Here is a 12,778-nt window from a genome sequence, read left to right on the forward strand (position 1 = left end):
TTTCCCTGTATGACGCGCCCTGCAAGCCAAGAAGTCTGGCTTTTCCATCACTGTTGCACGTGGGATCCCCAAACATTTTCTTCGTTCCTGGCCCTCCTGCGGCCCCGTCTGTAGCCAGCTGTTGAGGTCTGCACAGGCAGGGTTGCAACCGGACCCTCCATACCGCCGCTGGACATCCGCAACACTGACACCTGCCCTGAGACCGCGCGGCTTCGCAAGCGCGGCGCGGGAGCGTCCCGGACCAGCGCACCACAGAGCGGGAAACCTCCGGCTTCCTAGAAGGGAGGGCGGGCTCCAGCGGTGTTTCCCGTTCGTCGCTGGTTGGTGGAGTCCTGGCGCTCCCGCGGGGAGGGAACTCGGTCGCCGGCGCTCGGGGTCCCCGTGAATTGCCGCTCTGAAGCGAGGCCGCTCGGCCCCTGTAAGGTCTGGCCGGCTTAGACTCGGAAATGCCCGGTCGAGGAGGCCGCTTACCCGCGCGCCGGCGCGCTCCGGGGTTCCTTGGTTCTGGCGCGCACCTGCGTCGGGCCCGCCTTCCTATTGGCGGGAGGTGTTGCCTGGCATCGCCTGTTTCCCGGAAGTCCGAGCGGGTCTGCGCCCCCTGCCACCCAGCGGCGCACTTGAGCATCTTTTTCCTGCTCTGACCCGCGGTCCGGCCGGCACCTGCCTCTTGTGCAGTAGCCCTTCTCGGTCCAGGCGTCTTCTGCCCTCCTTTTCTCCAGAGGCAGCCTTTCTTAGTCGTGCTGTCAAAGATGAGCAAAGCTGGGCAGGTGTAATCAGTAATAATTATTACAGGAGGGACAGGAGTCCAGGATGAACTGGACTTCTGTACCAGTCAGAAGAGACTGGACCTTTTAAAGCGAGAATGGAGGAGGAGGGTGCGGGGTGAGCGGAGGATCCACAGGGTTAGGGGAAGTCACGTGAAACCCATATGGGTTTGCTGACTGGTGTTAGGGAAGTTTGGCTCCTACCCAGAGACTGGGAGACAGGGGCCCTGTCTTCAGGTGTTGGTGGGAACAAACAGTAAATTCTTTTGACAGCCCTGAATTTTCTCAGACAGACACTCTAAAAGTGGGCTAGGGTCATCCTTGGGATGTGGTCTTGAGCTGTTAATGTTTTGTTGGTCTTTACCGGCCCAGGTTAAGGCATAGTAGAGAAAAGGGCTCAGTAAAGCCTGGCTAGAGTTTGGCCAAGGACAGAATCTTTGTCAATGGTCAGAGTCACTGAACACATTCAGGAAAGACTATTTTCTCCTCGAATCCAAGCAGTCATCGAAGCCAGGATTCTCTCCAGCTGAGGCCCAGTTCTGGCCAATGGAGTGTAGTGCCTTATTTTGAGAAGCCTTGTGCCTTGCCAGCAAGCAAGTGAGTGAAAAAATAAACGAAGGAGTAATTCTAACTGTGGTTGAGGGTAGAGGCCAGGCTGCCCTGATGTGATAGGATAGTCATTGTTCTGGGTCCAGGAGTCGAGGGGTGGTGAGGAGAGATGTGGGAGTAATGCTCTTATGCACTGTAAGAGAGGGGCAGTCTCACCTGGAGGTCTTCTGCTGTCTGAGAGATCTGAGGCTCTTCCTTTTCCAAAATCAGGGAACCATGCGGGAGGCTGGGACTCAGCAGCTATTCTCCAGAAAGTGTGGTCTTAGTTGATCCTGATAACCTTTCTTAGATTTGCTGTCAGAGAAGTCAGTCAAGGACTCAGGCGTGACATGGTTCCCTGTGCTACATGGTTACAGAAGGTGTATATGTGTGTCTATGCACATGAGGGTCTGTTTGTTTGAGAAAAATGGTTTGAGGTGAGATGAGGTTATCCAGGGAAATATCTTGGATTAGAGAAAGGACATGATATTCAGAAGATCCATTTAAATATATGGAGTAGAAGTACCTGCCAGTAAAAATTTCTGGGAATTATAAATCCATATCACTTTAAACAAATGAAGTCTCTGAACAGGCAAGAAAAGTCTTTTAGAGAAATATGTTCACTGTGTAAATTGTGTAGGCAGAATAGCATAAGATTAGGACTTCGGTCTTCATTGAACAGGTATATACCGAGCACCGTGTGTGCCATGCCATGACATAGGCTTTGGCAGTATTGGGGAACATTACTAATGTTACATAATGTATTGAGTTCTTACTTTGATGGATTCATTCATTTAATAAATATTTATGGAGTTCCTACTTTGTGCCAATGGTCACTAAAATTGCCTTCACAGAGCTCTTGGTTCTAATGAGTGACACAGACAGCGCACCAGGGAGTGTATAATACACCATCAGGGAGTGATACATGTTAACATGGAAGGGTGGGGAAGGAGATAGAAAGTGACAATTCTGCATTGAATTAAGGGCAGTGATATTTGAGCAGAATAATGCAAGGGAGCAAAACAGGCAGACAGAATGTTAATGTCCTAAAGAGTGAACTAATCTTAAAATACTTGGGTTTTTAAGCAATAGAAAGAAGGCAAGGGCAATCAGCTAATCAGTAGTTAGAGAGGACATAAGAGAAAAAGAAAGGGAGAGGGACAGATGGAGTGAGCCGGGCCATTTCTTGTGTGTCTTTGATATTTTGTACATGGGCATGGCCTCCTCTACCTGGAGCTATAAAGGAAGGTCTCACTGAACAGGTAATGTCTGCTTGGAGATCTACAGAAAAGGAAGAACCAGGGAGAGGCAGCCAGGCTGGTGGGAGAACAAACACAAAAACCAAGAGGTAGGAGAGGATTGGATTTGTTGAAGAGAAAGGGAAGTCAAGTGAACAGACCACACAGAACCCAGGGAAAGTATGGCGCTGGCTGAAGTTATAGAGAAATGCAGGGGCCTGCTTTGTATGAACTTAGCTCATGGAAAAGATTTTGGATTTCATCATAAGAGCAACAATTGGCCATTGAAAGGTTTCCGAGTGCTTCATGCAGATTTTATGATATTACTGGGGCTACTGCATAGAAAGTCTGTTGAGGTTTGAGGGGCTAGTTAGACTATTGTAGGAGCCTACCCAGGAAATTGTTGCTCTCTTGCTATAGGGTACATTGCTATCTGGGTCGAGCAAATTCCCTTTCTTATTTTCTCAAAATATTCTTAGCTAGTCTTTTCACCTATTCTTTCATATAAATTTTAGAATCTAGATTCTTTAGGATTTTGGAATAAAAATAATTTCCGGGGCATCTGGGTGGCTCAGTGGGTTAAAGCCTCTGCTGTCAGCTCCGGTCATGATCCCAGGGTCCTGGGATCAAGCCCCACATTAAGCTCTCTGCTCAGCGGGGAGCCTGCTTCCCCCCTCCCCCGCACCTGCCTCTCTGCCTACCTGTGACCTCTGTCAAATAAATAAATAAATAAAATCTTTTAAAAAATGATTTCCATTGGGATTGCCTTGACCTACAGATGAATTTGAGAAATGACAGTTTCATAAAACGAATGCTTCTCATTCAGGAACATGTTCTGTTGTCATTTGTTCAGCTCTTATGTTCTTCAGTGAAGGAGTGTGTGTGTGTGTGTGTGTGTGTGTGTGTGTGTGTGTGTGAACTATAGATCATGTCCAATTTCTAATTGATTTTCTGGGCATAGTATTTCTTTTTCTATCACAATCTTCATCTCATCAGCTAATTTTTGACTGATCATGCCTCCCCTTCTGCGCCTAGCTCAGGGCTTGAGTAGGAAATTTTTGTTTTGTCAGCCACAGTGACCTTCAAGGACATGGTTGTTTAACTCACCCAGAAACACCAGGCCAGCCTAATGCCTGTTAAGAACCTGCCTCAAGATGTGATGCTGGAGATTTATGGGACTGTAGCTTCTCTAGGTAAGTCCTCTCTTTCCTCTAGGACTCAACCTCTGTACCTTGGAGCTTCCTAGTTCTTTTCCCCTTACAGGCACAGGTGTCTCTCCTCAGCTCAGTTTTCATAACTCTGTGAGCTGAGTTCCCCAGAGAAGAGGCTCTGCTCTGGGCAAAATGGGAAATGAAAAGTTTTCTGATGTCCTCCTTAAACCCTTGGTTCCTACCTCACCCTTGTTTTCTTGAGATCTTGGTCCTCTACTGCTACCCCTATTTTAGCGCATATTCAGATAGGCCCTCATAAGGTAAGTTTCTTAAGTTTCTTCCTGAGTGAGACAGGTGCAAGGGCTCCTAAGATTCACCTACCTTGTCCTCCTGGGTGTTTCACTTCCCCTTCCACCTGCTAAAAGCAGAGGATGGGCTGAAAGGAGTTCCAGAATCAACTCTGATTCCCGGTACTCTCCTGTTCTAATAGCTTTGCTGAAGCAAGGGGAGGTCTCATGAGCCCAGATCTCTGGACACAGGTTGGCGCAAAGGTCCTGAGAGGGATGCCTGAGTGGCTCAGTTGGTCAAGTGTCTGCCTTCGGCTCAGGACGTGACCCCATGGTCCTGGGAACAAGCCCAATGAAGGAGCCTCCTTTCCCCTCTGCCTGCTGCTTTCCCTGCTTGTGCGCTCACTCTCTCACTCTCTGACACATAAATAAATAAAATCCCAGAAAAAAGAAAGGTCCTGAGAGATGTCAGTACAGGTAAGTAGGAGAACCTGTGAGCTTCCTTTCCTACTTCTACTCTCCCTTTGTTTTCTTTCTCAAATGGCTGCTGTGGGGGATGAAGATGGTCATTATTAAAGCATTGTAGGACATTTGGTGAAGGCTCAGTGGAGCATCGGCCCTGAACTAGATAGGACATTCCCTAGGGACCTATGTCTGCAAGGGTTCTGCACATTCTGCCACATATTTGTGTTACCACTCTCCTCCAGCCACACACCTTTTATTTCATATAATGGGATAATTTAATTTTCCACTATTTTCAATTCAGAGAAGTATTTTAATTACAATTAGAGGAATTTAGGCTCCCATGAACTAGCCCGGGAGAGCATACAGAACATTATCATTCATTGTTTCTATAAGAAAACGTAATGTTTCTTTTCTTTTTTTAAGGTATTATTTATTTATTTATTTCAGAGAGAGACCAAGCATATATGAGTTGGGAAGGACAGAGGGAGAAGAGCAAGAATCCCAAGTGGACTCACACTGATTGTTGAGTCCCATGTGGGGCTCAATTCCATAACCCTGAGATCCATGACCTGAGCTGAAATCAAGAGTTAGATGCTTAACTGACTGAGCCACCCACGTGTTCTGAATATGTATTATTTCTTTTTCTTTTTTTTTTTAAAGATTTTATTTATTTATTTGGCAGACAGAGATCACAAGTAGGCAGAGAAGCAGGCAGAGAGAGGAGGAAGCAGGCTCCCTGCTGAGCATGGAGCCCTATGCGAAGCTCAATCCCAGGACCCTGAGATCATGACCTGAGCCAAAGACAGAGGCTTTAACCCTTTGAGCCACCCAGGCGCCCCATATGTAATGTTTCTAAACAGTCACCTAATGATAAACTCTTTGAGGAAATCATGGTCATAACTGGGATGGAAACTGGCTTTCTTCATTTGAAAGAAGTCCATTAAGCAAGATTTTTAAAAATCCAGAAGAGTACATTGAGGCCTTTCCTATTCTTCTCAGCCTATCCCAATTTCTCAAACTATACAGAGCTTTTATGTAGCACTGCCACTTCTAATTCAGCCTTGCTGTCACTCTGAAGCAGTGCCTACTCAGGAAGGGCTCTCCCCCAGGAAGGACTTAAGACTATTTTGGTGAGAAAACTTCCCTGCATCTACTGTGAATTCTCTTTATGGGTTATCTGTTTAGCCTGCTAATGACCCTCACAGGGGCTTCAGGGAACTTTTATTTCATTCTTTTATAATGGGTAGGCAATAGGTAGGATTTGGGAGAAAAAAAAAATCAAAATGCAAGATTAGTGTATCCAGATACAGTCTGAGTCAATCCCAGATCTCTTAAGAAAAAAAAGAAACAAACAAACAAACAAACAAAACTGTCAGAAAAAAGACAATGATTTTGGTTTCTGAAAATTATATTTATTAACTGTTTTCCAGTAGTACTTATGAAGAAAACCCCTGAAAAACTATTGTAGCAGTTTAGAGCAGGAGAGAAAAATATGGGATCTCTGTGGCTCTAGTTGATGGACAGAAATTTGTCCTATTCATAGCCCATCATATGGGGATGGGAACACTGAGAAGACTGAGACTGTATGTCTTAAATTGTTTGTAATAGTCCTTCATGGGCAGATAGTTTATTTATAAAGAAGTTGATCATAATAGTAGATTTCAGAGACCTATTCTGCAGTGGGTTAGTGGTTTTGTTTTTTTTTAAATCAATGACAAGATAAAACAATAAAAGCCTATCTAGAATAATGCCTTATATACAATACAGGAAAAATAACATCTTTGATGGAGAGAAAAACCTTTGTAAACTGTACAGATAAGAAAAAAAATGTAAGTGCTTTTCCTACACTTAACAGAAAAGTTTTTCTCAGATACTCAGTGACTAATGGAATTAGTTTTGGAAATAGGATTTAGGCTTGTAGTCAGAACCGGAACATTGGGCAAATGATAGCAGAACGAAAGAAGATACACTGAGTGTGAGGGAAAGTTTCCTTAGAAGAAAGTTTGAGTCCATAAAAGTCAGGCTGGGGATATATGAAAGGGAGAAGGACATTTCTATATATAAATGGCCTTGAAGATATGACTAAACATCTTCATTATTAAAGGGTGTGCTCAGCAAAAGAAGGAAGAATGAGGAGGACATCACGTCCAGAAAAGCATGGGTCCATTGTAGGGAAATTGTGGATTCAGCATGACAATTGTCCACGCTAAACAGTCCATGCTCAGCAGCAGGGCTGGAAATTTGTGTGTTCATACTGTTAAGGGCAGACAGATAGGTTCTAATAGGACACCTGGAGGGCAGCACTAAGGAAGTCATGGCCAACTATTAGGAAGGTCTGAGTCCTGTCCTGGCAGCACTCCATAATAAGCCGGATCAAACCAAACAAGTCCAAGATGGTGGATGCCATAACAGGAAACTCCTGACCAAATTAGGAAGAAACCCTGCTTCACACCCCAGATAATGAAGATTCTGCCCTCTAGTTAACAACTGTCAATACAAGATAGAAACCCAACCCCTGGGCATCCATCTCTCTCTCTCGAGCTCACCAGCTCTCCTATCTCTAGAATGCACTTCTCACTTTAATAAACTTTACCTCTTGTGTCACTTAACCACTGTGCTGTGTGTCTGTCTTTGAGTTCATTCTCATGACAAGTCCAAGAACTCTCAGCAACTCCTTTGGGTCTGTCTGGGTCAAGGCCCCAGGGCCCGAGGTCTCCCCAGTTCACCCAGCAACAATACCAAGAAGGGTTTGTAAAACAACAACAACAAACCCCCCCAAAACCAAACTAGGATATCATAAAGTCAAGCAGTAGAAAATATGCAACTAGGAATTTTTTAAAAAGTTGTGCAATAGAAGAGATATAATCTTTACATACCATTTGGCTCTGTAGTGAGCACTATTTACATGGTACAGGGAAAAGGACTTTCCGAGTAACTGGAGATAGAGATATTTTGAGTGACATCTGGGCACTGCAATCATTATTGCTACCTGACAGATTCTGGCTATATTGTAGGGATGACCAAAGGGCCCAGAATTTATAAACATTCTATATGTATATACATATGTAAAATGTATATACAACAGTGTATACATTTGTGTGTGTGTATAAATTCTTCTGATTAGGTTGAGTATAAAATCATGGCTCACAAAAAATTAGTTTCTTTGATATAGAAGGACCCACTCAGTATCCTAATGCGGGGCTTGATCTAAGGACACTGAGATCATGACCTGAGCCAAAATCAAGAATCACATGTTTAACTAACTGAGCCACCCAAACACACCTGCTTCTGCTTTCTGTGGTTACCTCATTTTCAATAAAATTTTGTAAAACTTTGCTAATTAAATCTTTCTCAACCATATGTAAATGTTGCATGAAGTTTTCTCAAGGTATTTGTCATTAGCTAGATTATAGCAGTGATAACTTAGCATCATTTCCATTAGTTTCATATTTCTTCTTTTATTGGCATAAATATGCAGATAAATGGACATTAGATATTATACGTGTACTTTGTAAAGTCTTAAGTGTATTGTATATAATACCTTCCTAAGACAATGCTGAATCAAGATGGTCACACAGCCATATTGTAATTAATGGGAGAAATGACATTTTTGTGCTATGTCAGATGTTGAAATAATTGTTTCTCTTTTTTAAAAATATTTTATTCATTTATTTGTTTTAGAGAGAGAGAGAGAGACGGAGAAAAAGAGAGAAAGAGAATGCAAGTGGGGAGAGGGAGAGGGACAAGAAGACACCATGCTGAGCATGGAGCCTGACATGGGGCTTGATCCCATGACCCTAAGATCATAACCTGAGACAATATTAAGAGTCAGACACCCAACCACTGAGCCTCCGGTTGCTCCAATTGTGTTTATCTTAATGAAATTTGTGTTCTGGAATAATTTGTAATTTTTTGAGCTTGGAAATGTATAATATATTTCCCGTGGAGATTAATAGTATAACAGTCTAATTGACTTGTAATAAATGGCCTTAATGTTTTTTGTTTTTAAACACATTGCCCTCATAATATAGGGAAGGTGCTCTTGTTTAAAAGTGGTTAGAAGAAACAGCTTTAGGGTGCCTGGTGTAAGGGCCTGGTTAGCCATAGGGAGCCATTTGGTTGTAAACTTAGATTGACCCTGCCCCTCCCAGAGGAACTTACTTGCAAAGCCCAGATACAAGGACGGGCCAGGCCAGTGGAGACATCCAATCAGTAGGACGCGCATATATTTATTATTTACTATGGTAAATTGAAATTCAATTGGCCACCTGTATGGCCGACTTAGCATGACTGTGCAGTTTTCTCTGTGTGTTGCAATCTCACTGGCCACCTGTGTATAAGCCAGGCTTAACCACCTCTATAAAAGTTAGTCTGTGAGGCTGGGGTAGCAGAGTTGTCTGGAGCAGCGTTGTCGGGGTCATCATCGTCGTCGCCTCTTGGAAGAGAGACAGCCCTGACTGGTCGGTTTGATTTTTGATGCTTGGTGTGAAATAAAGCTTTGCTTGACTTTCGCTTTCTGTCAGTCTCGTTCTTTTCATCATGGATCCTAACACCTTGGTGGCTCAGTTGCTAAGCGTCTGCCTTTGGCTTGGGTCATAGTCCCGGGGTCCTGAGATCAAGTCCCATGTTGGACTCTTGGCAGGGAGCCTGCTTCTCCCTCTCCCACTTGCCGCTTCCAGTCAGCGACGGGAGAAGAATTAGGCACAAACAAGTCAGCTGCAAGAGACTGGGAGCAGGGGACAACAGTCGTGACTGCTGCCACGAGCAACTCCACAGTCTCACTTTTATTGGATAGAAACAATAGCCAACAGAAGGACTGATGAAGGTCAAACGTTAATCGCGTCTTGCAGACAAGCAAGGAGGAGGACAGAGTTTATAGTTAAACAAGCACATTCAAAGGACTCAAACTCACAACAGGCGCTTCTGGGAAGAGAAAGGAGCAATAACAGAAAAGGGAAGCAGGCGGTTTTCATTCCACCCTGAGCTGACCAGGCGTTCCCGGGTGCTTGGCTTCCCTGAAGCAGGCGGCGTTCCGCCCTGGGCGGGCCAGGCGTTCCCGGCTGCCCAGCTTCTGTGAAGGGGTGGCCTTCCGCCCTGAGCGAGCTGGGCATCCCCAGCTGCCCAGCTTCATGGTCGTATATCGTCCTTCTCCCCAAAGACCTGTTGCCAGTATATGTATTTCTAAAGGCCATATCTAAATGTGCTTGGTAACTAGTAAAATCCTCCAGGAGTTACAGTTTAAGTAACAAAGTGTTCTGAGGGGCAGCAGCACCCACTCCTGCTTGTGTTCCAGCGTTCGCTGTGTCTCTCTCTCTGTCAAATAAATAAATAAAATCTTAAAAAAATATATATGTATATATAGACACACATATGTATGTGTGTGTCTATATATACATATATATTTTTTAAAAGAAACAGCTTTGATGCAGGGTGGCTAAGTCCAAGGACCCAGAAGGGATCCTGCAGGCTGAGCCAAGAGGGTCCTTGGCTTTGCACAGGATGGAAATCAAACAGAAGCTGAGAGAAGTAAGAGCAGACTATACATACAGACAGAGCATCTGGGAGACTTGGAAAGGAAAGGGAAGGAAAATGTGTTGTCTTTGCTCAGAGCTTTTTTTTTTTTTTTTTTTTAAGATTTTATTTATTTCCTTGACAGACAGAGATCACAAGCAGGCAGAGAGGCAGGCAAAGAGAGAGGGGGAGGCAGGCTTCCTGCGAGCAGGGAGCCCGATGCAGGGCTCAATCCCAAGACCCTGGGATCACGACCTGAGCTAAAGGCAGAGGCTTTAACCCACTGAGCCACCCAGATGCCCTGGGACCTGGGGTTTTTACTGAGGACAATTTTCTGGTGTACCTGTCTTCTCAGTAATCCAGAAACAAAGTGTTAGGTGTCCTCCATAAATCTCTTATGCCCTGGGACCAGGGGTCTTGATGAGCCACTGGTCTTGGAAAACTTTCATGAAGACCCCATTTAGTCCTTAGGTATTATCTGTTGTATTGGAAGACTCCAACAAAATCATTAAATCCTTGACCTTTACAGGGAGGACATACACCATCTGTTCTATAACACCTGTGTAAAGAAGGGGCATACGTCCTAGCAGGAACAGAAGCAGGAGAAGGAATGAAAAAGCAGTTTTTCATGAATCCCTTTAGTTTCCCTGTCGCAGCCTGATCTCAAATCCTTTTCCTGATTCCATGTTGCCTAGAGACTCTCCGTCCTCTACCCAGGGAGAAATATGGAAGTGTATTTTCTTGATCTGGTGAACCATAGATGTTTTTCAGGGACACTATGCAAAGGTGAGGGGGCAGGAGTGAGCCACCCAGTTCTGGAAAACTGGAATTATCAAAGGATGCATACTGAATTGCTAGACTCCTCACCTTGCTCAGCTTCTAGAATGTACTAGAACATTCTTCCATTCTCCCTAATATTGGAGAAGAGGGCGTGTAGTCAGGGCTGAAGAGCCCCTGGATCCTGGGTTCCCAAACAGACTAGGTTTCGACACTCGTCACTGACAAAACCCAAAGGCAGAGAAACAAGTGGTGGTGAAACAAGAAAGGAATTTATTTCAGTGAGCAGATTACTGTCTCAAAGACTGTCTCCAAAATGCCAAAAATACTTCAGGTTTATGTAAGGAAAATGTGGAACAAAGTGGGTGGGTATGTTCAGGTAGGCAGTGAAGGTTAAAAAAAGATCATTGTCTTGGGATCAATCATGGGTAGGGTCTTGCTGCCTCAGAGCAGTTCTTGTTGCTTGAAGGGATAGTTTTGGTTCTCATCAGGGGATACTTGGCCCTGTGGATCTCCTTCCTGAGCCAAGAGACAAGCTGGAAAGAACAATCCACCTAAAAAATTTGAGGTCAGAATGGAGGGAGCCAAAGTCCTCTTTCAAGTGGGCAGTTCTTAATATAGAACAGTAGAGCTTGGCTAGTGGAAGCCATGGCTATGATGCTATTCTCAGGAGTATTAGAGCCTTCCCACATTGGCAACCTCCAAGAAGAGCTTTTTGGGATAGGGTGGAGACTTTTGCTTGGCTTGCAAATATGTAATAAAGGCAAATCATGGTGGCTATCCCATCTGCAGGTCTAGCTGTGTAGTGTGGTGCCCTGATAAGTCTTTGAGGATGGAGTGGCTCTGAAAACTGGCAGAGGAGAAGCTATATGAAATATCTGACTCAATATGAAGGACCCAGTATTCACTCAGAAGGCTGATGGGCCCTTAGTTGAGATCTGTTTCCTGGCTGCACCTGGAACACAAATCCACATATAGGGTGGGAAACGGATGAAAGGCTAACTGTTAATAGCTCTTTTCCCTAAACTGTGCCACATCTTGGAAGTCTTAACAGCACTTGTATCTTCGAAAGCAAAAAAGACAATTAGAAAACAAAACAGGGGCGCCTGGGTGGCTCAGTGGGTTAAGCCTCTGCCTTCGGCTCAGGTCATGATCTCAGGGTCCTGGGATGGAGCCCCGCATCGGGCTCTCTGCTCGGCGGGGAACCTGCTTCCCTTCCTCTCTCTCTGCCTACTTGTGATCTCTCTCTCTCTCTGTCAAATAAATAAATAAAATCTTAGAAAAGAAAAGAAAAGAAAACAACCCGCAAGCATTTACTGTGCGCCAGGCACTACTGTAAGTACTTTGCTAATCCATTAGCTAATTATTAAACCTCAACAGTCCTTTGCGGTTGGTATCACTATTGTGTGAGGGGCTGCTCACACAGCTAAGACCTCCTACAGCCAGGTTTCCGGAGCTATGTAGTCCATGTTCTCCACAAATGCACAGTTGGCTGTTCAAATGGTGGGCCCCGCATACTTCGCCCACTGCAGCGCCGCCACAGAACCTAGCTGGGCAGCTTCAGGACCTGAAGAGCAGCCAGGAGTGACAAACGCCGGCGAAGCCTGGCTGAATCACAGGATTGCAACCGTTCCGCGGTCTGAGGGGGCCAGACCATGTCCCCGGGAGGAGCTACCGAGAGAGGGCGCTGCAGGACCCCAGCCTGGAGCCCGCAACTCTGGCTCGCAGTCTCAGAGAGAAGGAACAGCGGCTGTAGCCGCTCGGCTGGGGAACCACAGAGACGCGCACGTTTTCACGTTCCTAGAGAGGAGGGGAAACGGCTCTACGTGTTTCCGGCGGAGCGGGTCCTAAGCCTTCCCGGGAGCGCAGGTTCGCAGCTTTCCCACGCGTTCCCAGTTATCTGCGGCGCTCGGCGGTAGCGGTCTTGGGCTCCGGGTCCGGCTAACGGGGCTGCATCCCCACGGCGTTCTCCAGCACCGGGTTCCCCAGTCCCTGTG

Source organism: Mustela erminea, chromosome 1 (genome assembly GCF_009829155.1).
Source record: "Mustela erminea isolate mMusErm1 chromosome 1, mMusErm1.Pri, whole genome shotgun sequence".
In the NCBI taxonomy this organism is placed as follows: domain Eukaryota; kingdom Metazoa; phylum Chordata; class Mammalia; order Carnivora; family Mustelidae; genus Mustela; species Mustela erminea.